Source organism: Calonectris borealis, chromosome 13 (assembly GCF_964195595.1).
Source record: "Calonectris borealis chromosome 13, bCalBor7.hap1.2, whole genome shotgun sequence".
Classification (NCBI taxonomy): domain Eukaryota; kingdom Metazoa; phylum Chordata; class Aves; order Procellariiformes; family Procellariidae; genus Calonectris; species Calonectris borealis.
Window position 1 is genome coordinate 2,584,647 of NC_134324.1, and position 27,776 is coordinate 2,612,422.

Here is a 27,776-nt window from a genome sequence, read left to right on the forward strand (position 1 = left end):
CCATAAATTACAGCTGATGACAAAAGTGGAAGCTAACAGTGGCAAAATTAGGCCCACAGGCAAAATAATTATATATACAGCCTTTAGCAGTGAGGGAGAAAGCCATCAATCAGCCCCCAATTATTCACTAGTTAATCAGCTCTGCCCTTCCTTTATTGAAGGGTTACAGTGTAATTAAGTTGGCAGCATCCTTTTAATTCATCAAACATACAACACATGGCGGTGTTTGCTGCAATCAGGGGACAGCACCTTTGTGTGCCTGACCCCTGGCACTGCTGCAGGAGAGGAGGAAAAACTTCAGAGGTAAGAGAGACTATTTATGCGACAGCAGAGCAGCCCCCGGCCGGGCAGCGCCGCGGGCAGAGCCGTCGTGAGGGTAGGCAGGGCTTTAGCAGCATCCCTGCCTCTCACAGGCGCGACAAACACGTGCGTGCACGTATGCGTAAACTCGCTGGGTGCAACCGCTCCAGAAAACTTGGAGTTAATGGGGTTATTCCCGTATGGCTTAGGGCAGGGGGTTCTAGATGGCAGCGCTTATGGATATAACGCCCCGTGCCCCTCTGCCCAGCAATGCCTCTCTGATAAGGGGGCGGCAGCTGAGAGCCGGGCATCGCTCTGGGGTCCCGGGGCGGGTGGTGGATCACAACAGACAGGCTGGGCGCTTCCAGGCCGTCAAAGCAAACACAGCCAGAATATACATTTCTCTAAGAAATGATTTTGCGGAAACCAAGTTTAAGGAAATAACAAAAGCAGTTATTTAAAGGCAGTGTGTAATTTTGTATCCTCTCTCAGGTTAATTGCGTTGGATTTTTATATTATAGAGCAGATTAGTATTTTCAGTGTTTTCTGCCAGCAAGAAAGTATTTGGACATTGATTTTATCTCACCAGTAATGGAAATGACTCAAAATATTACACTCTTCTCTCCATACTGAATTTTAACCTGTGAATACATGCAGTGGCTATGGCTCCTGTATCCATCTCACTTGTGTCTCTCTATGAGCCCAAGTAACACTATTGTGCATGCCTCTTTTCCCCTATATTTACCTGATCATAAATCTGTTTTCCTGCCACATATACTTCCTGTTCACAGCATCCTTAGAGATGTTGAAAGTCCTAAGTGTCCTTGCTACCTTGCAGAATAGATACAGAATTATTTATTCATAAACAAGCTCTGTGTTTCTAACCTGCTTGTAATAACGAAGTTTTATAAAATCATATACAATCATTTGGCAAACAAAGCCAAACCCCTCAACATCTGAAAGCACTGGGAATCCCAATGTTCAGAAGTGTTGGCTTTTTTGACAAAAATCTTTTTTCCTCTCAAATGAAAAGTGAAAGAGTATTACCCTGCTGGACACTTTTTAATGGTCATTTTACCTGATTCAAGCCTATTGAAGACATTGGGAAGTTTCTCACGATATACCAAAAAACCTTTCCCTAAGATGCAAAAAATGATATTTTATTTTGGTTGCTTTGGGGTGTGTTTTTTTTTTTTTTTGGGGGGGGGGGGGCGGAGGGAGGGAGAGAAGAATCACCTGTCTATCCAGAAATCTCCAAAATCTCCGAGACACCAAGAACCAGGTCTGGCCTCACCCCTGTCAGCAGCAGCCCCAGCAGCAATCCCTTCTGGACCTTACCCTACTCATTCGCACGTTATCTGGAGCCTAACCAAAGATTTATGAAGATGGGCAAACATGAAAGTTGGATGCCCTTTGTGCTATTCTCCCTTTCGGCAATTTTACCCCACCGGCAAAGTACGCTGACTTTGCAATGTTCCATGTTCTCTGGAGTTGGGAGCTCAGGCCAAGAGAGGAAGGAGAGAAGGTGGGAACATTTCCTGGCCAGGAACGGTTACCATCTTAGCAGTATGAGTTCCCCCAACAGCTAAGGGAACCTGATGCTCTTAAGTCACTTTGGCTTTTTTGACCACTAAATATCCAATTGGATGATATGCTGCTATCTTAGTCCAGGAATCAGCTTGGTTTGCCAGATCCTTTGGAAGAAGACCTCTTGCTGACAGCCACCTGCAGAGATTTCCAATGCTGATCTGCTCTGCCGTGATCCGTTTTCCTACTGGAGACTAAACTAAACTGAGCCACCAAATGCCAATGTGAGCTACCAAAGAATCTGCCCCATTGAAGAAATTTGCATAAAGTTAAGGTCATATTCTCGCTAACAAAACACTAAATTAGTATTTAACTGTTAGTCTGCTGGTCGTACACAGACATCTTTTTACTCTTTGAGGGTTTTTTTTCATTACAAAAACTTGGGCTGCACAATTTAGATCGTGCATTATCTCAATGTCAATAAGTATCATCTTTTCCTAAAGAAAAAGCATGCCATATTGCAGTCAACCTAAGTCATAACTCAAGACAGCACAATCATGTCATAATATAATTTTATACAATGAGATTGTATCTGTTATTATTGAGGGTCATTGAATTCCATCTGTCAGTGTTATGTTATTGAATAGGTTCAAGTAATAGTTTGTGCTGATTATCAGAAAGTATGTTTAAAAACTGTCACTAAGTTTATATCCTTCAGGGTTGCATTTGAATGATGCAGATAAACAGGATCAAGCAGTGTAATGCAATGAAGTACAATTCCTGATAGAAACTGCAGAATAAAGTTTATATGAAATTTTCTGGGGAAAAAAAAAGGACTTTGTACATGCTGGCACTGTTTTAAATGTAAAAGACTGGATATACATAAAGCACATTTAGATTTCTTGACATTAAGCATACAGTGTATTCCCAGATGAAAAACAATGATGAAAAAAGAAAAGCTTCATTATCCATTGTGAAAAGTTACACATGAGCAAGAATAATTTTTTACAGGTGTGTTAATCTGAATTTCAAAAATATTCAAAAATTATTCAAACCCATCAGGTCAACATGGTCAAGGAAAACATTTTTTGTGGACAAAATCCATGTAAACTGCCATCTGAAATTTTTAATTATGCAATAAAAAAATCCCTAGCAGTGAGTAAGAATGTAAACCACATCATATTTTTTCCTAACTACCTAATTTTAATACACAATTTAAAATTCATTGCATCTTGGTTAATTAAATAAATTATCCATTTGGAAAAAAGACAGTTCAGTGTGCCTACTGGAGCTGAACCCAACAGCACCAGTTGCAATTGTATATTGTGTTTAATTTGAATAACTTTTTATTTTCATATATTTTCTATTAAGATATGTTCCTATGAACGTTCACTTTTTCATGGGCAATTTTTAACAACATAATGAACACTAAGGAAACACATATTATGTGCAAATTTATTCTCTTGGCTGTTTGGCTTAGATAATATACTACAGTATAACCAGAAAAAGCACTGGTACTCCCACTAGGTTTCCAGTTAAGATACTGCACTTTGGTTAAGCACTTGATTTTTCTTTTTCTGGTAAGAGATATTACCATCTTGTTCAGCAGAATTTGGAGGAGTCCTTTCTAATTGATATCTTCTAGCGATAACTGTTTTCCTAAAAATAGCACAAAGTTATGTATTACATTGCTCAGAGAAATTTAAAAAAATACAAAAATTCAGTCATCTTCAGGTTTCATATAATCAAGAATAGATCTCGTTTAGGCTACACAATCATAGTCCCTGTCTGGATATTCATATTTACTTACACAGAACACCAAATGAATTCAAGTGCACATACTAATAGTTCCCAAGATAACTTTGAATCTAAATACATTTTCTACAGTAGATATATTGAGGATAGAATAGAATTAGAGGGCAAAATGCCTTGAAGCATTCTAGGAATACTCACACAACTCCTCTTTCCCCATTTCAGCTATCTATTAATAGTCTAGAAAAGAGATTATTTGGAATAGTTATGGAAACACAACACTTGATCAACCTGGAAATTAAATATTTGGCATAACTCCTGAACAATCACACAAAAAGTACCCAAATGGATGCTTTTGCATGGTCAATAAAAATTACATTATACCTGACTATCTAAACATGCAACTTGAAATAATATTTGAGGAAAAAAAAAACTTCCTCACAGACAATTGCAAAAGAAGAAAATCAGACTGAGACATGGAAGTGAATTATTTGCTTTGATTAGCACACCGGCGGAGAGGTGGTCCTCACCGTCCTACGTCACTCCAGCCAACTCATCACAACATCACACAATTCGTATTTCAGAATAACAGGCATAAGCATAATGCGAGTTGACAGTGAAAGGAGGTGGAAAACTGCATTCATTTCATATAAACTCAAAGGGGAATATTAAGCTGAAAAACTACATTACATATATAAGATGGTTGTATGGCTGTTAAGAGAGGATTTTGCTTTGCATTCGCACAGCAAGAACGTTTCAGCCTAATGCATTAGATTCATTTGTTTTGTTGAGTCCAGCTAATGGGATGAAGATAAAGTGACTTCCAGGCAGAAAACCTTGTTAATCAAAAACAATTTGGGCCACTTGTACATGTTGTTCTGACTTTCTGAGTAGAAACTTCCATTTTTCACAAGAAACGCTCATGCATGCAACAAAAAAAATTACCATAGATTGTGTTTCATTTTTGGACAGCTACTCATAGGCTGAGTATGTTAATGTTTTTATCTGAGATATCACCTACAGACAGATTTTTCCTCCCTAAAACAAAAGCCCCTTATCTTTGTGAAAGACTTCTTTCCATTTTAAAGATTATTTCCAAGATATAGTTAAAATGGATTCACTTTGTGATATATTTTGCAGAAATTTGTGTAACTTGATTGCCTACTGGAAGCCAGGTTCACATCCTGGAGAGAAGAAAATTTGAAGGAACTCACCTAAAACTGTGCTTAGAGCAGAATAATTTCGCATGCTGTGAATGCTTGTGGTACCTTAATGATTGGTAGCTTTAATACATTATCTTAAGAGACAAGGTGGAGGACTGTGCCACCACCGAGGCAGGCACAAGAATGGAGTACGTGGCCAATAAACATTTTGATTTCTTTGGAAATTTCATCTTTTCTGCAAATTGTTGAGATTGTATGCCACAATAAAAGACTCTCGGGAGGAGAGAATGTTAATATTAAAAAACCAAGCAACAATAACTAATGAAGCATTCTAATGTTTGCAAGTGAGAAGTAAATGTAAATTTACCAGGGAAATTTATTAAAGTACCAGCAGAAAGGTGTTGAAGGCAATATCTTGCATTTCTGTAAAATGCAAAAATTAACAAATTCTTTATGGAATCCTTTTTCATTCTGATTAACAAATCCTTTCTTACCGTTAGAGCCCAGACAAAGCCATTAAGAAAAGAGCCAGGCCATACGTCCTCCGTCACCTGTTTACATAGTCCCCTGCTTTGCTCTTGCAGCGTATTTACATTTAATTACGAGGTCAGAGTTAACACCTTATCACTGTATCTATTCTACTGCTAACACTTCACTTATGTTTAAGCAACACGTTTGTCCTGGAATGATGCACCTGTTAATATATTGGTATTAGGGCCAGCACCCTTGAACAGAAGCTACGGCCGCGGGGCTCAGCACAGCTGGCAAAGAGGCGGCGTGTCCCGCGGCGTGATGACAGGGGGACGGGCTCCGCCGCGGCATCGGGCTGGGGCTTGTCCTGAGTGAAAGCAGCGTATCGCGCGCCTCCTCGGCAATACCTTTTGATGGATGTCAGCACAGAGCGGCGCTCGGCCAAGGCCACCCTGGAGGTTGCAAGGGATGAGTGTGGTCAGCGCTCCGAAAGGAAATCAGGACAATGGGAAGCGTTAACAGGTCAACAGAAAATGCTCCAAAACACCAGTTTCTGAACAGCCCCGTGGGAGGTGCACACACCGGCTACCTACCGCATCCCATGAATTTTTTTGTCTGTTTTTGTTTTGTTCTTTTTAAACAAGAGCACAGTGCAGCTTATGCTTTGCTGTCTAGTGGTAGCTCACAGCACTAAATCTCTACCCCCTTTTACACGCCAACACCTCTATTTGCCTTAACTTCTCTTTGTCCTTGTTCTCGGGAAGTAGAGAGGCTGCGTTAAGGCAGGCCAGGGTACAGCAACAGCAGACGAACAGAGCCTGCCTGTGCCCTCTTTCCTGTGCAAACTCAGACAAACCCATTGTCAGATTGTCCGTGTTCATCTGGACACGCGTGAAACTCTCTGTTTGGTCTGGGGGTTTAGATCTCCATCTGTTTATTCTTCCTCTATACTGGGTTAAAATCTCCGAGCAAAACTACAAATCTGCTTGAGGAGGGGGTAAAGTAAGTCGACAGAAAGTTTTGCACAGTTTCAAATGAGTTATTAAATCACTTTCTGGAGTCCGCAGAAAGAAACCCAAAACTGCCCTTGGGATTTCAAACTCCAGTGAACTTGGTCAGTGCTCTGCATCCCTAACAAGTCTTGTAATCAGACCAAGGGGCTTCTTTGTGGACCTTTTTTTTTCCTACCACTCTAGTAAACACATGTCTTTTTATCCCACTTACTTTTGTTTGCCTGGTCCATGTATTTCTTTATCTGTGTTTTCAAATGCTGTTAAACTCCCCTCAGTATTTCTGAAGAAAGTCTGAAACTCAGTAACTCAGTATTCCCGAGGCAACCTGCAATAACAACCAGCGCAGGATTGTAAAGGAGACTTGGTCAGGAAAGGGATTTCATTTCTAGTGGGCAATTGCAAACAACAAGGGAAATATTATTTTTTTAAATTAAGATAAATACCTTAATGGTGTACTATTGAAATAATGTGCCCTGCTTACACAGACCCAAAAAAAGAAGCCACTAAGAAATTTTCTCTCTTTAGGGATACACTCTTGTTACCAGTACGGGAAGATTAATCACACTGAGACTGCCTGTTGGAGTTGCACTTCAAAAATGGTCCCTTTGTCCCCATCCGTCCCGTGCCCCAATGCTGGAAGCCCCTCTTCATCGCACCACCAAGGCTGCCAGCACCGCCGCCTCCCAGCTCCTCTCCAATGGCCACTTCATCGCCTGGATACAAGGAGTGGGATGCAACTTCTCCTTCTCTCCTTAACCCCGCTAATTTAGTTGTTGTACCATCCCCAAACCACTGTGCACATCTGTAAACGCCACGACTGCACTGCGCCTGAACGGGCTGCCCCTGCACCCACCTCTGCCCAGCCCAGCACCCTGCCTTATGCAGGACCTTCTCTAGAGTAAGTCGTACAAGGCTAACGATGCTACAGGATTAGACCGGCTGGAGAAGAAAAAACAAAAGATGAGCACAAAGAATTGCACCGGCAAGGAGCTGGTGCGGCACGTTGACCTCGGGCACGGAGAGATGTGACGCCAGCGCTGTGGGTTACGTGAAATCCCGTCGAGAGCATACCAAGAACACCTCCAGTTTGTGGGTCAATATGTTGGGGCAAAACTGCCGTGGTAAAGCCTGTCATACACCTGCACAGTTCTCATTTAACAGGTGGGCCTCTGGATATAAAAGAAAATAAATAACCAACACTGAAAGCAACAGTCCTGTCCTCTATTCTGCAGGTCACATTACTTATATACACTAAGTAAGGCAATGAGAAAATAATGACATGCAATAGAGTTAAAAGTGAATGCCTTCATCCTTTTGTTGTTTATCAGTTAACAAAATGACATTATAGAGATGCTTTATGTATTTATTGAAAGGGGAGAAACATCTATCAAAGCTCATTTTAGCTATTGTTACTGCCATCAGACTTGTTCTCTTCTGCCATGAGCTGGAACAGGACTGTCAGCGAGAGATGACTGATATAGGCAAATGATTTTGCATCGTTTGAGATACATACAGAAATATAATCATACCCAAGGTCAAACATTAGAAAAAGGTTGGGCATTTGGGGCAATGAAAGCAATGCTGTCAGATATTGAAATCTCAGCAGGAGATTCAGCTCCATTAAAACTGAATACACAATTACTTTCAGCTTGCTACTTTCCATGCATGTATAACTAGTTTGTTCATCTTGGTGCCCCCTGTGTTAGTCAGAAAAGGTAAAATTTGAATATTTTGAGGAGTGGGTCTGATACTCCTTTCACAGGAGTCTACATAAGTGATAAAATGACTATATAATATATATGCAACTGGTGAATCACTTCAACAATTAATCTGCCTTGAAGAAGCAGCCCTAAGAGACATAAAGTAACTGGCTCTGCCCAGGTCTCTTTAAATTCTCCGCAAGTATTTGGCTGACTTTACGTGAGTGGCCTTCCAGAAGGTGTTTCTTTGGTGACCAGAAAAAGAAACGCTCGGTGTGCCCGTGAGCAGCGCTGTTGGAGTAGTATGATGAAGAAACAGAACCAAAGGAAAGAAATGAGGAGAGAAGCTAATGAAAGATCATTTGGAAAATGAATTGTAAGTGGATATTCAAAATGGCAAAGGAGAAAGATGTCAGGAAGGGCTTGTCTCAGATTGGAGATCGCACAGGGAGTACGGAGAGAAACTGCTGGAGTTACCAGTGTCTTCAAATTTGGGTATTTTCGAAAGCTTCACTAGATATCAATAAATTGTAGAGATATGAGATAAATTCCATGTGCACTGGGCTACTTATGCTACACTCTGCCTGTTAATGCATCTCTGATGAGACAATTCCGATCTTGGAGATGCCCGACCAGCTTCAAACAACAAATATTTATGAAAAAAATCATCCCCTTAAAGGTTGTTTCTTCCAAATCTGGGCTTTTTATCCAAGAGAGAGCACTAGCTGAAGTTACCATTCAGGCATTTCAGACTCCTAGATCAGTGACAGTCCAGTATTTTGTGATCTCAGGATCAGGCTAAAGAGATAAACCTTCCAATCTTGCCTTAGAAACTAAATAAGTCTTGTAATATTGGGGAGATTTGTCATTTTTCTGTGCTTTTTTATTTCTGAGATTTCTACACTGGAACTCAAAAATGACCTAATATTAAAGTTCCAAATTTGACAGAAAAAAAAAAATCCTAATAATTTTCAACTTACATTTCCACATTATTAATGTTAAGAAATTGCACGTGAGCTTGAATTATGTGGTTATAAAGGTTCTTGTATTGATGGTAGCCACCACAAATCTTCAGTTTATCTTATCCGTATACTTCATACCATCATTTTCTGATCCACCATTTACAGTTACGAGTATCCGTGTAACTTGTAGTACCAGGAACATACAAGTAATTGCGTTTACTACGTGCTTTTAACATGCAGAGTTCAGGCAAATTAATTTCTAACAGTATTCCCAAAATTTCTAATTTACACGGAATTTTTCAAGAAGCAAATACTATTAATAAATATTATGGATTAACATTAAATAACTTTATTATTTATTGAAGTTATAATAAATAAAAAATATCCATATTGTGCCCCTCAACTATTCCAGTATGATGAGCAGTAAGATACTCATTTACATTCACAGCTGCAAATACCGAAGAAATGTTGAGAACATCATTTCCCTTCCCCTGATAAAGCATTTGTTCTCCACCTGCAAAGTCTGTGAAGCAGTACACTAATTTTAAAAAAAAAAAAAAAAAAAGAAAATTTTGAATTTGGGATAAATGGGAAACACTATTTCTTTTTTACAGATTTCTGCCCATGGTGACTTTTACCTCCCCTCACTTACGGACTACCTGGACCCATGGACCTACCGCAGCCAGCTTCACCACTGGCAGATAAGTAATGTGTCACTTATTCATTCACTCTTAAATTCCCCAACCTCTTTGCATGCAGTTCTTCTGCTCATATATGTCCTAAACCATAAGTAGCAACAGGAAAGATGGTATAAGGCTTTTTGAAATGACCTGTGTCATTTTTTTCTTGTTTTCCTGTGCAAATAACGCAATCCTCCCTAGCCAACATATCTCACTTCATATACAAAAATTACACCAGCTGTAGGAACGTGGCGTGCCACTTACTGGAATTAAAGATGTGCCAGGGCAGCGCTGACAGCCAGGGGATGTTCTCCACGCCAGAAGCCACAGCATAATATGTTATGAAGATGTGGAGATCCTGTACGCACCCAAGCGTCTGGTTTTCTAACACAAGACATTTTGCTCCCTACAAACCTTGTCTCTTTTATGTTACTACCTGCTCTCCTCCCCTCTCACATGGCACCTAAGCAGACCAGAACCCTTATGGTTTCCTCGTGCTTTAAAAGAGAAATCAAATTTAAAAATACAGCCTGTCACAGCTCTGTGGTTAACTACACCTTTCACATCAGCCTCCTCCAGGGAACATTTCTGGGGTCACGGACCCCCAAATGTCATCTTTCCCAGGTGTGAACCTGCATCATTCTGCCTGGGGACCATGGTGTGAAGGCTGAGCTCCCCGAACAGCCCACTGCAAACAACCCTCCTCACGCCGACCCAGCATTTCTTCTTGCAATCTCTTATTACAAGTCGCAAAAACAACCATAATGTATAGTTCTACTTCTTTAAAGGCAGAAATATATTTTTGAGAAACATGTCCTAGAAGTATGAACCAGCCCAGCCGTGTAACCCAGCAGCAGCATGAGACATCCCGGTACACATTCACCTTTCTTAATTCCCGGCAGTGTCTCCAGCCATTCTCCGGACCCATCCCATCCCCTTCTTTCTTTGTGAAGCCTCTTGAGCCAAAACAAGACAACCATTTAATCCTTCTAGCTGGCCAAAGCTCTCTCATTTACAGCAGCTACTCCCTCTCCTCTTCCCTGGGGATTCCAGGGGCTCAAGTCGTGTGCATAAACGTGTGCACATGGACGTGTGTGTGCATGTACATGTGAAGGAGAGAGATCACCTAAAGCATTGATAGAGCAGTCTTTTTTTAATTTTAATTTTATTTTTTACTGCTCCACATGTCCATGGTGTCTAACATATCTCAACGGTCTTTGAAGTTCCCATGCTTTCAAGGTCTCACATCTGTCACGCTATCAGTACCCTGCCACAGATGAAAAGAATATAATTATGGATTTAGTGTAATCATTGATTTCTGGGCTCCAAACCATTCAAAGAAAGGTCACAAGTCCACATGGCTGCCCCTTAGGAAAAGGATTTGCATCTGACTATTTTATTTAGCTGAAGACACCCCCAATTAAATGTAAAGACTTCTCTTCGGACTCTGCACCTGAGGCAACTTGAAGAAGACGGATCAATCTTCCCCGTGCCAACTGTGCCTTCTTTGCACCAAGCTGGCGTGCTCCCACCTGTTACAGGCAGTAGCAGTGACTTTTTGCTCGCTAGCCCCCTTTCATTTGCTCGGCGGCATCTCCCTTTAGAGAACTGCCACGGCAAGACGTGGAGGACGTGCATCCGAGGAGCTGCACTTTTGGGAAGGTGGCAGAGCGCCAGAAGATTGTGCCTGAAGCAGGGGAGCTGCTGTCAACCCTTCAAACATTTAACTTACTGCAGTTCTCGGAGATCCGCAGTGCAGATGTAAAGACATAATTTTGCCCACAGTGTTTGGATTAGCAGTAAATCTACTAATCCAACACAATATCCAAGGGGGCATGGCTAGATCTATGGGTTCATAAATTCACACCACTCCTTTTATTATTCTGGGCCCCAGATGGTTTCGAATGGGCACAGGCATAATGAGATCTTGGAAGACATTATTATATTCTTAGGTCAAAATTCTCAGTCCAATCTCTTTTATCAGGCTCAGAGCCTTTGTGTCCCTGAAGTGCTAATACTTTATGCTGATTGACTATGCAGGCTTCAGTGGGAGTTCACGTTATTTTTGATACAATTATTATTATTATTGACAGCAAAAACTCCACGAAAAAAGATCCCCGTTTTATATTACTTATGGCATCATACTGTCTGGAAAATACAATGCCTGAGACCCTCATTATAGTTAGGTTTTCAGAACAAAACAGATGAGAAGGGGAAAAGAGGGCAGGATAAAAGTATTATTTTAGTAACGGGAAGACAAAGTATGAGCTTGATCATAAAGACTAGTGAGCTTTATAAATGCATCTTTGAACTGAGCGAGGCTTTTTTTTCCCCCCCACCAAATAAATGGTTCTTTTTAACCTGGCAGTTGTAAGGAAGTGGAACAGAACAAACTTTGAAAAGCGTGCTTGTCTGAGTCTCCTTACAGCATATCTGGCTGAGAGTACAGGTGGCCAAGCACAGAAAGTTCCTGCCAATTTCTAAAGTTACACTTTTATCCACTAAACAAGCATCCTGATCCGGGTTACCAAAGAGGGCACTCAACAGGAGCCTCAAAGTGCACATATTAAATATCACTTATTCCACAGCCTGGGCCATCCAGCTTAGTAAAGCTTGATCTAATACTATTTCACCCTTTTCCTGTGCTCGCTGGATTTTGGGTAATGGACCTTCCCAGGAGACTACTCTCAGAAAGTATCTTCTTGTAGAAGAGTAGATGCACATGCTTCTATTTTAAAAAGCACATGTTCAGCACATTTCGCTTTTGTGAAATGGAATATGGTTTAAGTTTGTTTCAATAAAAAAAGGGATTCTGCTGGAAGGACTTATGTCAAAGTGCAAAAGGTCTTATACACAATGAACAGATTTTTTTTTCCCCTCTTGAGGGCCAAAGAGGAGACACTAAAATGAAATCTTTCTGCCACAATAGCAGTTGCTGCTTTACACACAGAGAATCTACAAGGCAGCTTGTTATGAATTCTCCATCTTTGTATTTATTTTGGATTAGACTGATTTAATCTAAGAGTCACATCAAGAAAGCCAGACCTTGTCTTTAATGAGAAACTTAATATGTATTCACAGTAAACACTTTAAATGTCAAAGTTTAATGGACAGTATTCAAAGGCCATTATTATAGTAACTATGCTTTTATATCGGCATGGCTGATGAGGATTAATTCTTTTAAAGGCACTCTTCAAAAAAAATCAATATAAATGCTAAATAATAAAAATAAAAAATCCCTACAGTGCATCTTAATACAAAAGAAGGACAGTGACAAAAACCTACATAACCGGTGGATCCAAAATCAAGCCTTGGCAATGACTATCAACATGAAAAGAAGTACGAACTGTATGAATACAGTGCCAGGTATGAGTGAGCATTATGAACTGAACAAATTTGTATTCAGCCTTCTTGTCCCCTGAGCTAGTGTCTAAACCCACGTCAGCATCAGCCTCCCTGAGCTCGGCTGTTCCCTGCTCTGGGCTTCTTCCTTCAGGTCCTTCTCACTCAAAGAGACATTAACCACCTTCATACAGTACATAAATATATGCACCCCCTAGGAGTAATTTCCTCAAATCTTAGTGCATAATTTAAAAATTCTGCATAGCAAACCTTAACAAGAACCTTATTCTTCTAATAAAAACTCTAGAGTTTATTGACAGGAGCCTCTTCCCTAGGTCTTCCGATATGCCTTCTCCAGCTCACTTTCCTGGGACTTAGGGGCAAGGCACAGGGTGGGGGTGGGCTGGGGTGGAGAGCTCAACCCAGCAGGCACGCGAGAGTGCCGGGATCATTTTCATTTGAGCTCTGACTAGATTGTGCTTATTAAAAACAGTATCTCAATCTGTTCTTTTTCAATAACTCCCGGCACTCTCTGATCCATCCTTTGTCCAAACACATAAGAAGTTTCCTGCATTTCCATACACACTTTATGTCCGTTATATCACAGCCTATTTGCAGACCTACGGTGGACACATTCATTTTCTCAACAGTATTTAAAGAATGCACATATAGCGGTTTCATGAAGATCCTTACACATATTTCAACATGGTTTTTGTTCACTGAAACAGAAGGTGGAAAAGGTCTGGTGTGCTTGAGTGAAGATCTGTCCTGATCTGGAAGGAATTGCTTCATACATTAGTCACAAAATGAAAGCCTACGGCATCATGATGTTCATCGAAAGCCTGTTCAAGCAGGCTCAATTTTTATTTGCAGTCATGGATATGTCTACCAATTTATAGATAATTTTATTTAATTGCATTTAGAATCAATTAAAACATGTCATTTATATGGAATGATGTAGCAACCAAAAGGTACTGTTTACTCATTCCCTACACTGAGAAACTTTCTCTTTGGCAGCAGGGTTGAACTTTAAAAGGCAATGATAACCATCACATTTATGCATACTCAGAAAGGCACCAAAATAACTCCTTTCCAAACCAAAAGAGAGACCAAAAGCTCTGGTTTATGTGGATTCAGTCTCAGTAACCAACTAACACGTTGCCATGCTATTTTATCTGGAAATGCAGAAACTACAGAAATGGGGAAAAGAGAATTTCTTTATCCAAGTGTTGTTACAGTATGGAGTCACTTGAGGAAAACGAGTTATTAATGCATATTTATTTAATTTGCTGACTAATCTTTGCATATTTGCTATTTCATTTCAGCTACATCTCTGCTCCAGTCTCAGTTGTCTACGGTTAATAAGGGAAAATACACCGCAGATAACCTGCAACCATGGAATTTCCAGAATTACCCTTAAACGATTCTTAGAGGACGGCAAATGGTACAAATGTTAGTTGGTTCTGACTCATTTTGCTCTGTAGCATGCATCTCTCTTGTTTTGTTGCCAGCTGATCATAAAAGGATATAGTTCTTTGGCAATGAATAGTGACGGCAGTGGAGTGGCACGAAACCGTTGTATACGTAGGACCTGATTCTTTGCTAACTAATTCCACTGCAAGTCAGACCTGTCTCTGTTGAAGTCAACAGAGTTTGCACCGATGCAAAGCGCGTTGTACCTGGGAATAGAGAGGTCCACACACTGCACATGTAAATGAAGAAAGCGTCGGCCCTAAAAGTCTCCTATTGATACCCATCAGCCATAGCAGCCACTTAAAGGGATGTGGCATTGATTATCTGTCGGGTACATGCTCAAGCTCTCGACTCAAATTTTTCAGATTACAGCAGAAATGAACAAGCCTTTCATCTGAAGCATGCCAACTAGTTAAAAAAAAAAAAAAAAAGAAAAGAAAAGAAAAGAAAAAGGGTAAGGATTTCTTCAATGAGGCACATTTTTGCCACCATGTGTATGTGGAATCCTTGAAGCACTCGCCAGCCAAAGACCGGCAATGCTCAGAAACAGTCAGGATTGGCCTCCTAAAAGTTATTACCCTTTTCTTGTCCTTTGGAAAGAGCTATGTGGCTACTACTCTGAAAGAAATTAAAAAAGCATTGATTGGTCATAAATGAGAAATTTGTGAAAGCCACAAAAAATACAAAAGCAAACAAAAAAAAATTTTTTTAGTAACTGGATTCAAATAAAAAGTGTGTACTTGATGAAATAGCATATGTGAAGATGCTAAGAAGAGGTGCAGTATCATCTTCCATATTAAATAGTACTTTAAGAACACGCAAGCAAAAATTCTCCAAATAACCTTAAAATATTTGTTAGCAGTTGTCTTCTCAAATTGCAAATTTACATTTTTCTAATTGGCTATATTCATCTAGATTTGCATTTACGGAAAAAAAAAAAACCTCCAGACATGATTGTCCTTCATTTTTTCTCCCAGCAAAAGCTCGCCGCCCTTTGGAACACGTCAGAAGCCCGAACAGTCCTTACACGGCTGCCTCGTGCCTGGGGACCAGCCGAACGGGGTGTCCCTCAAGTCAGAGGGAAGGGGTAGGTCAGCCCCTTTACTTGCACCCGCTTGCTGGGCTATTTTGAATTGCTGAGGATCAGCTACTCAGTTTAACGATGTAATAATGTGATCAGTTTAGATCCGTGCCTACTGTGTCTGCTTTCTGAGGAGTCAGAAATGAAAGTAACAGGAATCTGTTTTTCTTGTATTTAATATGTTGGGTCACGTCCTTTGTTCAGTTTTAGATCACAGAGATTACAGAATTATCTCTCTCTCCAAAACTTTGAATCATTTTCTCACATGATATTGTTAAAACTGCTTTCTGGCTTCTTTTCAAATGGTGGTTGCTGAATGATATACACTGAATGCTAAATAAAGTGAAACTTTAAATATCCTGTGCTCTGTGTTTGTACCATTCAGCCTTGGAATGTGCTAATTCTACATGTTGAGAAGACAAAAAAGTCCTTTTAATTACTAGGTGAGTATATAAAGTCAATGTTATTGTAACCTTCGAAAAGTTGCTGATGTGTAAGAGGGAACTTTGCTGGGTGCTCCTGACACTGTAAAAAGCAAGTATCACATAAACAGAAGGTGTGATAGAGGGTAGCACAAGAAATCGGCTCATTTCTGTTTCTAGGATCTATTGTTACGTGGAATGAGAAATGGATGGAAACCTGTCAACCCAAATGCTAAGCTTATGCAAGGCTAACTGATGCAGCTTAAAGCAAAGCAACAGAACAAGTGAGAGGTGCCTAGCACAGTGCCCAAAAGGAAAGTATTAGAAAACAGATGTATTTTCCAAGAAAGCAGATGAGTAAAACAATTGATAACTGAGATCAGTTTGAATCTGGATCTTCCCATGAGAATTGCCATTCTGTCCTCAGCACTGAAGATGGGTGCGGCTGGTTTTTTGGATGTTGTTTTGGGTTTTTTTAGGATTCCATCAGAGACGATTAGCATCTTCCTTAAAAAAATTTTTTTTTTCATGATTCCACATTTTGGTTGTTCTTGCTTTAGTCACAAACTGCTCGTGCAAGAAAAATAGCTCAAAAACACTTTTCAGCATTAACAACTAAAAATAATTCAACCCTTTTCAGCAAAACCTGAAGATTCGAGATGCTCTAATTTACAGAGATCTATTCCCTTCCACAGCTAAAGACCACCAAGATACAGTGTACTAGCGTTCCTGCCCCAGTATTTTGCTTCAGGCACTGAGCGGGCTTTAGGTATCTTCCTCTGGCCAAACTTAGCTCCAAAACCGCAGGCTGCCATGTCTTCAGAACTATCTGCATTACCAAAATTGGAGCAAATTCTGATTCTGAAGCCATCAGGCTTACTGCTGTTTGTCAGGAGGACAGTAAACCACTTTTTTATGCACATGGACGTAGGAGAACCTGCTTTGCACAGTATTGCGGTGTATTGCTGCATGGACGATGCTCATAGCCAAACTCTTCCATTTTATATGACAATTCAAGTATTTCACCATTTCCATTTAACTATAAGACTTCCTGGTCCAGGTTTTCAAATCCAGTTCATTTAGTGCTATAAAACTAAGTAAGTAGATACCTACACCCTACTCCCAAAAGCGAGTTAGCATTCCAGACGTCTAGGATTTGCTGAGAGTGGTTCATGTGTGGACGGTTCAGCCATTATGTATTTTTTGCTGCTTTGTCTCCAAAATGAATAGTACAACTTAAAGCTTTACAGTGACAAGAGCATGCAATTGTCCCCTGAAACCAAAGACCTAATCATTGAGATAAAGCAATTCACGTGTCTTAATCTATTACTGACACATACATGTATATCTGACTCGTAAAATTTACTGGGTGGCTAAATTTGATTCATTTGTTTATAAAGAAGGTAATTTTGTCTGGAAAGTTTACTACAAGCACATCGTTGCTTTGGAAGTATTTTTATTTCTATTTTTTTTTTTACTTGCTAAAAGACTAAACATTATCTACTAATAACATGAAGATGCAGAAAAGAAAAGGTCAATTTAATTGGAACTACTATTTCCTGGGGTTTAAAAGGAAAATGTTGAAGCTAAGATGACATTGACAAATTGCTACTATTTATTTAAATTGTGTAATGCAATCTACCAGTAGTTCTATAATCTGCATGTTTGAAGCAGTTGACCCGTCCAACTAATGCAAACAAATTAGCCTCCCGGGTACTAGCTATATCCTATAAGCCATTAAATATCATAACCTAACATCATTTAATACACAAATTCTCTTAGTTAAAGTGCTATAGTGACTATGTGTTATAAAAATTACAATATGTGGAGTCTAAGCACAGTGGAGGCCCAGGTCAGTGAATTTGTCTTTTCTGTCATTCAGGCCGAACGAACGCAATGGCAACGCGGCTTGGATTTCACCGCGCCTCCCAAGTGCCGAGGCTCTGCCCAGCAGATATCTTCATTGCCGCGTGATTAATTTCCTCTGAAGTCCAGCACTGGTTTAAATGTTTTAGTTCAATAGTTCCTACTACTAATATATTGTACAAATTTCATTCCAATAAGTAAATTGGTCTCATGAAAGTGTTTGCATACTAAATATTTCTAAGAAAATTAGGGCTCTATTATGCCTATTATACACAGGCTAGAAGCAACTCAGTATTTCTCACTGATTTATAGAAATGCCAATCCAGAGACATCACAATTCATGCAAATAAACTCACCTGAAGGGAATGGGGCTGTTTGCCTGAGTGAAATATGAACAAAAAGTGGTGTAATTAGTAAAGCAATAACTCCCATGGGAACCCAGTTCTGGTGTTTTGTGAACAGGGAAAATTGCCTGTTCTCCGTTATGATAAATATACCAATAGAAACATATATAATTATTATTTTATCACACTGAGAGGTCTGTTCTGGAATTGATCTATGAGTAAAGTCCACCTCATGCAGGAGCAAGATCCAAAAGACAGGTCTGAGGGCTACCATGTCTTCCCCTTGACTTCACTTGCCCTTGGATCAGTCCTTAAAAGATCAGCTAGCTAGTCAATAGAGTTTCATAAAAGAGAGGAGATAGATAAAGGTAGCATGGAATGATTAAATCAATCAGGAAAGTAATAGTCCTATAACCAAAGGAAAGTCAATAGGTTATATATCACTGACAGGCTATAAAGTCATTACAGGAGCTTATGGGACTGAGTCACACAATTAATTGCCTAAGAAAAATCTCCTGGCTGCAGTAAATAAAATATACTTTTAGCATATTGATACAAGAAGGACGATCCTCTACGTGAACTTTTCTGGAAGATAATTAAGCAACAACAAGAAGAATAACCCCACAAAACTGAATCCCCTGAAATTACCAAACCATGTGGAAGAAGCTTTTTCCAAGCTGTTACTGAACTTCCTTCTTATAATCTATGTTTTATGTGGGGAAAAAGACCTTACGAATTTATGATTTTAATAAGAAATGAGCTGAATCTAGTTTTTCACAATGAAAAGAAATAGATGGAATCAAGTACCGCCTATAGAAACCGCAAAAATGAGGAGAAAAATAGAAATTCTGCAGAAATTCTGGAAATCTTGCTGCCAGAGTACAGATATTAATAGTTTCACATGCCTGGTTGGGAAAATCACAATGGATTTGAAGAGCTATCTGAAAAGATTTAATTTCAATGAACGTAACAGATAGCGAGAAGGAGCTGATCAGAGCAAAGCGCTCTGATTCAGAGCATATGACCTTCCTCGGTAGAGCCATCAGCAACGGCACCAGATCTTATATATGGAAATACAGAAAAAAATCCCTTTTCATTTTAAATACCCTCGATCAATAAATTACAAAACCGAAGAGATCTAACCGAATCTGATCATGAGACCCCACAATCTCTGCCTCCCGCTGCAGGAACTGACAAGGTGTTATGATTTTGCCCATCAGAGGTGGCTGTTTTTTCACTACAAAAATTATAATGTATTTTCCTTTCTCTGAGGAGTAATTAAGTGACTCATGGATGAGATCTAGAAAATCGATACTTGTCAGAGGTAAAAACAATGATCAGTGGAAGAGGCAAATTTACCGTAGGATTGTGATTTTAATCTTTTTTCACACTCCTCGCCAAGTTTGGAACTGTTCTGGTTCTTAACAATCAGCTTATTGTCAGCCGCTAAATATTAACTTCTCCTGGCTTAAGATTTTTTAGGCTGAAATGACATTGCAAGGTGATTTGAAAGGTAAATCATTCAACCTTTTCTGAATTCTGGTTCAAAAGCACATGCTCTTTAATACAACCAATACTGGCTGGTGGTTGCATTTTCCCTTTTCTATAGTGTATTGCAATGCCTTAGACCTGCATTAAACATACTCTTACCTTGAGAAAGCCCAATTACTTTGCAGGTTAGTTCAACTTAAAGTTAGGATTTACAGAGCAACATTTACAGCGAAACAAATCCGCATTAACATGAATGATAACATATGAGGTATTTTAAATGAATAGTAATTAAAATTTAGTAGGATGATAATACGGTAATTAAATATCAATTGTTTGCGCAGGACCACTTATTGAGTTTAATAAGTATGTAAAAGATATTAATCTAGTTGTCATGCAATTACCTCATTGAGGGGGAGTGGGAATCTGTGCGTGTGTGTGTGTGGGAAGAACAAATCATGAAATGCAAAATTCAGTTTAAAATCTGCATTAAGGTTATGACAGAACTAAAAAAAAAAAAAAAATTGCTCTTTCTTTTCTCCCCTCAAGCTACTGGGATATGCAGGGAGATGCAGTGAGGTGAGCGGTGGGCATGAAAGGCAGAGGGACAAGGAAGGGACATGTACGGAGGCGTCCAGTGGAAACAGAGGCCAACTGCAATAAACCATGGCAAATACAGCTCTCTCAATGTTAAATTTTTAAAGAACATCTGGGCATTTTCTATAAGACCTCCACATAGCTAGGTATCAATCACCATACCTAACAAATGTCATTTAGCACTCTGAAGAATTATTTGCATTTTTACTTGCCATGGGCTGCCATCGCATTAAGTGCCCAATACACGAGAAGGAAATCTTTGGACATTTCTATGGGATTTACACATTAATGAAGCTTTCTGCAAGGTTATTGTGACAATTGTAGATGCACTCATGAACTTTACCCCTCTGTAAATAAAAACAGACACTTTTTGTCCATGTATCATAATTTCAACCTGCCAAATTTTAAAAACAGGACATGGAATGGTCCCCACATTTTTCTTATAAATTATCCATAATTTCTGCAACAACTTTGGAAGCAGTGCCAATTTTTTTATAGCTCAGAGCAGTGATAAAATATTAACCATATCATACATTTTTTTTTCACAGCCCTGTGTAGAAAAAGGCAATATTTTTATGTTCCCATGTTTATATAGGCATTAGAAGCAGAGAAAGGTGGTAGGAAACTTGAGTTAACTTCCCTGCTCTCCGAGGGGGATGGACTTCACCTATGTTATTCCCAGCAGGACTTTGACAAACCTGTTCACAAAAACTCACCGAAAAGAGGATCCCTCACCTTCCTAGCAGGGCTGTCTTAATGTTTAACTAGCCTTTTTATCCAAAATCTTTGCTGCAAAGTAAGCTAATTTATTCTTTTTCTAAGCCCAACAGGGAGAAAGAGGTATTGACTTTTCTGCTGAACAAACCCAGCCCATTCAGCCCTGTCTCCGACCTACTGTTTCTGAATCTTTCATCATTTTTGGTCCTCTTCAGAGCTCCGATTCCTGCACAGCATCCTTAAAGAACAGTGTTTAAAAATGGATGCTGCCAAGCCCGCAGCAGCACCAAGAGCCTGCCCTGCCCCCAGGCTTCGCAAAAACGGTAGAGGCATCTTGGAAAAATGTTTTAAGCACAAACAGAAATGAATAAGAATAGCTTTGAAATAAATTACAGGGGACATCTATCACCTCCCAGCACCGCTTTATGATCCCCAGGTTTAGGAGCAGAGGGGAGAGAATGGGGAGTAAAGAAGTGTTTTCTTCTTTCAAATACAAACTATTAGACAACCAAAAAGCTTAATATGTAGAGGGAAGGAAAGAGGAGACGAGCGAGGTTAAAAGCAGGGTTTGGAGAAACTCTGTACAGAAAATAGAGCCAAGTCAGTTAAAGAGCCCCCAGCTCGGGCACGGTGGCTGTGTCAGTGGTGTTACAGCAGGGCAGCTCTGCTCAGCCTCCCAAGGGAGCTTTCTCTCAGCCTGTTTTTTTTTTTTCCCAACCGTCCCCGCGGCCAGACTTCAGCACATCCATGTTCTGAGTCTCTTTAATTAATTAAAAGGAGAGAATAATTAATGTAGCAACTCTTATTCTGGTTTAGGCCGTCAGAGAGAGGGTGGGAGGGGAGGCGGGGGGCAGATGCACCTGAAACTAAGCTCTCTTGTACCACATTGGTGATGCAAAGGTGCTGCAGACCCAATAAAGGGGTAAGTCGAAACAAGTTGCCCCAAAGCAGCTGCAGGATCCTGGCAAGTCCAACCCACAGAAACAGCAGAGATGGAAACCTTTCTAGCAGAGAAAACACTCTCTCTAAATATTAGTAGCTTCTGCAGTACCTTAGACTCAAATATGTTGATGGCTCACATCATTTTTGCAGATCATACCATTAGATATTGGGAAGACTTGCCGTACCATATGTGCATCCTTATTCTCTTTCAAAATGATCAGTTGTTGAGAGGAAAAAATAGAGAGTTGTGTTCGGGAGAGAAAAAGCAATATGCACTGAAGCTCAAAAGCAGGCTTGCGTTTGAAGTGTCACTTTTCGTTTTTATCACCATTTTATCACCACTAAGGGAAAGTGCTCCGCAGCATACAGAGCGCTGCCTTATTCAATAACACATTAGAAGCAGTCTTTTTAGCGTGGAGATAGAAACAAACAAGGGGAAAGGTAGAGGCAGATGATTAAATGGAATGAAAATCCAGGCTGACACACTAGTACCAATTGAACAAAACTGGGGTCAGGGGAAAGGTACAAGAGCATGAACGAGAGCTTAAATTATCCAGCTTAAATTCCCACTTTTTATAATAGACCGCTGGCTTATGTCATTGTATTGCCTTGATTTCATGTCTTCTGTATTCTACAGATTGTGAAAACGTTCCCAGTTACAAGTCTGTAGATTAATATTTCCACGATTGCAGGTTTATTCAGCGAACAGGCTCTTCCAGCACCATCACTATGTCTGCGGCCGTATAAAAGTACGTTGTTGACTCAGACCACTGGGCCAATCCTCCAAAATTATTTCTTAGGAGATGTTAAGCTCTAACATCTCTAAACCTACTTAAAGATTTTTTTTTTTTTTTTTATTTGAAGATCACTGACCTGGTGCAAGAAAATATTTTCTCTCCGTAGGAGGCAGACCTCTTCCCTTCCTGTGACTTTCAAACTACCACAACTTTGAAGAATTACTATACATCTTTTCCCACTCTCTGGAGCACCCAGTTGCTTACCCAGGCAACCCCCCTGATGTTTTCAAAATATAAATAAACACTATACACATTAAAATTCTCAATTTACATTTATACCTGTGTGTGTTTTACAGATTTCTCTCCCAGCCCACTAGAAGTATTTATTTTTGCCAACCTTTATAAGCAACGATCTTTAACTCACAGCGTTAAAATGAACAAAAAATGATTTTTGTCCTTGATTCTGCTGTTCCTTTAATGTTGCATCTGTGTGAAGTTCTCACACACTTTCAGCAAATAAAGGCTCATTTCTAGGTTTGTCACAGAATGGCAAAAATTTGAACTTCCAACTGTCTGACCTATACTTAGTTGCAGTACTGCAACTTGGAAGGGCTTTTACATCATTATGTAGCTGTTTAGGACTCTAGTAGTGTAGAGCTGGATGGTCCAAAATTTTGTGTGCCATTGACATCAAGTTTGATGCGATATTTCATTATGATGGGAAATTAATGACACAATACAATGTAACAAGCTATTTTTTCTATGTTGACATGCTGAAAAAGAATGCAAAATGCAAATCTATCAGACAACGGATGCAAATAGCTGGATCAGGAATATTTTTTAATTCTAAAAAATAGTTTATTTACCTCCCAAAACAATCTTCCTCTTGTTTCAAAGAAAGTTGGGGATAGCCATAATTAAATGGCCCAAAATCCCCAGAATACTGTGCATGCCTTGGTATCAATCCTGAGCCCACAGGTACAGGCTGCAAACTTTATGTTTCCAAATATAAGTATCTTCACAACCCAGTATATACAGGTTAAATAATTTCTACAAAAAACTAATGCTAAAAATATTCTGCTGCAGAGATTGCATTTTCAAATGAGTATTTTTCTTAGGAGATATTATCTCATTCAGATATTTTTCTTGGTCCAAACCTCACCCTTCCCTGTAGTATTTTTTTCCCATGCTTTGATATTGTCTACCATGATAAAACATTAGGTCGTCAATGAAATAGCATAAAGGCATGAAACGAGAGAGACCTCCATTAAGAACTTGTAATGAAGTAATTCACAGGGGAGAAGACGCACAGAGATCCTGCAGATGGCTGGTTTGGCAAGGATGAGCAAATCCTTCCTCACCAAGGACTACAGTGATCCTTAACAAAAGCTTTTTTCCAACACACTGTCCACAGGCTATTCAGCAAGCTGCACCTTCACCAAACCCACATGGGCTGGTAGAAGGGCTGGTGTCACAGTGGCTGGAAAGGACAACGACCGTCTGGTGGCCAGGGACAGCTCAGGAAGCTCTCTGGCATGAACTTGAAGAACATGAAAAGTTTGTGCCAATGACCTTGAACCATGTCAGAGCAAGATGTAGAGAAGAAGATACCCTCAACTGAAAGGTACCCTTGCTAGAGAAGGCTCTCTGCTGTCTTTTAACCTAAAGATTTTTTAACTTCAATATTCACTGGAGGACAAAAACATCTGTGTGCATCAGCAGTTAACCAGCAACTTGACAGAGAAGCAGGACTCTCCCCGCTCCTTCGGGGAGCGTTAGGCTATCACCATATACCGATGGAAATACAGCCCTCTTTGTGCCTGCATGTGCCACATTTGACAGAGAAGGTCCACGTTTTTGGCATGCGGTTGTGTTTAGACATTCAGAGCAGAAAACCCAGTACCCTTTTAATTTGAACTACGTGTACTGTCACTCTCGTGATGCTGAACATATCCCTGGAGAAGTGAATCCAGCTCACTACTTGTATTACTCCTCTAGCAACTTAATTCCAAAGTGAAGCGGTAACATAACTATGAGAAAAAGTAGAGACACTGTTGGTTTTTCTCTTTTAAAATCAAGTACTCCTGTAACCAGCTGCATGACCTCAAAGCCTGGTCATCACTTAAGTTGATTAGTTAATTCCAGGCAAGTCACATGTCTGGTTATAATAAAAAGGTGGTGGAGAGGTAGAACTCTACTAGACTGGCTATTTCGGTGGCAGGGATTTGGACATGCTGTAAAATCAAGGACAGAAGAGGAACTGTGAAGAGGTGAATTCCAAGGCTTAAAGTGCAAATTTTCACTGGACTTGAAATCAAAGTGATTGAATCAAGTCATGGATGTAGTATGCCTGAAAGAGCCAGACGTCAGTGAAGGACCCAAGCTGCCAGAATACAAGACCAGCTGGAAAGACCATTACTTATCAAGGCATCACCATCTTTGAACTTTGGAAAGGTCCTTCCTTTCTGTGGGAATTTCCAGGTATAATAACAAAAAAAAAAAAAGGCTTCCAGGAAAGTCAATTAAGACTTTGTGGTCATTTTCTATTATAGTGCCTCTCCCTCCGTAGGTCTCTGCCCACACAGCTTTTTATATAAAATATTATTGTTGGGATGCTCTAAAATGGTCATTACGGCTTCCTGTTGGGTCATAACAAAAACAACATTCTTGGAAATAAAGTTTGAGGGCTCGCAGTGTTCCCCAGGTGGACATTGCTGGAACACGGGCTGGCAGACACGAGCTGGTGAGGGACCTGCTGTAGGTCCCCCCTCGGCTGGAGGGGTGGGTCAGGACACCAAGGAGCTGCTGTGGAGGGCTGGGGTCCTTAAGGCTTCTCCAGCTATTCCCAGCTGGTGCAAGCCCCTCCAGGTCATTCCTTGCTCCTAACTGCTAAAGATGGAAGCTAACCGCTACCCACAGAGTAGGCTAATTTTTCTTTTATTCACGTTTACAAAATATATAACAAATATACTCCAAAAATTAAAAGAGGGTCTGATCCTGATTCATTAATAGCAGCACCTAAAGCAGCAGATGGACTGTGGCTACAGTACTTCAATATATTCATTATTTAAGCCATTAATTTCCTTTTCACTGAAAACATCTGGCTTCTGCTGCTCAGGGGGAAAAACAACATGATCCAAAACTAGTTTTAACTACAGGTTCATCTTCTAAGAGGGCAGGTTAAATTCAGAAAAGAGTAGAAAATAGGACAGAAGATTATTTACTATTTTAGAGGATGGAACAAGGTATACACTCTTACGTATAATATGTTTGAAGTGATTTTGTAAGGGAAGCTCACTGGATATGGTTTTCTAATTGCTCCCTGTAAAACCCATGGGAAGAGCTGCTTCTTTTTCTCTCCTCAGGTCTTTAGCGCGAGCAGAGCCGTACGAGTAACTAATGCTTTGGAGAATCCCACACGGTGGGCTCAGAACATCACCGGTCCCCAACGATCCTTCCCCCGAAAAGCTCCAGCACCGACAGGGATTCACACACACTCCTGCTTCCCTCAGACCATTCCCCACAACACCAAATGCGTTTTTTATAAAACTAGCAATGTCTGCTCAAATGTAGGTTTTTAAAAATAGGCTTTTATAAAGATTACTGCTAAGAGAACGGTGTCAGGGAGAGGTATTTCACACATCAGGGAAGACAAAATCCCACTTAATAAGACAGGGAGGTGTGGTATAATAGCCTTGATATTAAATAGTATTTTTCTAACAAGTAATCTCAAATGGAATGCTATTAGAAGACAGTGAAACCAACTATTTTCAGGCTCTGACACAAGGTCTTTCTAAGTAATTAGCTTATGGCAGTGAACTACCCCATGTAAAAAGGAACTAAACTTTTAGTTGTTTAATATACTAACAATCCCAGGGAGGAACTACTAATCTATTTCCAGATTACTATTATTTTTTCTTAAACTCCCCAAGTTGCATGGTCCTAAGTAGGAAAGACAGGAGAGAGTAATCTGGTGGAATTACAGAACAGGGGAAAGGCCCGTTGCCTCCAGCTCCTCACATCCTTCAACTGCCCAACTGGTCAGAAGCACCTATCTGCGCTCTCATGTCCAGATGAGCTTCCTACAAGTTATGTTGACTTTTTACCTCTCAAATGACAGGGGTTGCACAGGTCTGTAGAAAAGTCTGAATTTCAGAGCCAACACGTGCTTTTTCCACACACATTCGTAGTTCATGAGATAGAAACAAGCCATTGAAGAGAGATTACACCTCAAGTCGTACGCTCTGGGCTGGGAACCTGGGGAGTTAGACCCCACAGCCAGACTTATTTATAAACCACCTTCCTAAGGACCCACCAGGTTTGGAGCAAAGGGTTCTCAAAGTTCTGACAAAAAATTAAGCACTACTTTAGATTCCTGGTTTTGTAACTTTTTTATCTTTTTATAAAATTACTGTTTATTAAATAACAGAAAACATTCCAGATGAGCAAAACTGTACTTTCAACCCATCATTTTGCAATGAATCGTCCTCTTTCCACATCTGAAAGCTTTCTAACATTGAATATGAAAAGGTTCTCAAGTGTTCGTGGTTACAGATGAGCTTATTTTTAAGCTGCTCACAAAATGAGATAACTTCACTAGCCTGTAAAATAATTATTACTGTAACAAGGTGGATTATGCCTACGCAAGATTTCAAAGGTTAGATTTTACTCTTCATAAGAAAATACTACTTTAAATCAAGCTGTTCTTCAGCTACAGCATTGCCCCACTTTGGTGCTAACCTAAATAAGAACAGATATTTCTGGTAGTTGCCTGCCCACTATATTTTACCTTTGAATAAATGGAAATTAAATTCTTAATGACAAATTGGGAGAACGTGAACTGGATGATGATGTCCTGCTAGAAAACAGAGACGAGGCAGAACTTTAAGAGCACCTTATTTCTGCGGTGGTAGCCTTTAAAAATCTCTTGTAAAAAGATCTGTAACTTAAGAATTACCAGCTGCCAACTAGGTTACTCCTCACCAGAAACCTGACATCATCAGAATTCAGCTGTAACTGGGACAAAGACAACTCTCCAACAATTTACTGTACAGCAATAAAATAGTCAACAATGCTGCACTAATCAAACTGTGAAGCAGCTCTCATTAGATGACTATCTCTGCATGAATAATGCACTATTACATGTTTAGGTTTTAATTAAATGTAATACATAAAATTTTCTTGTAATGAATATAGGTA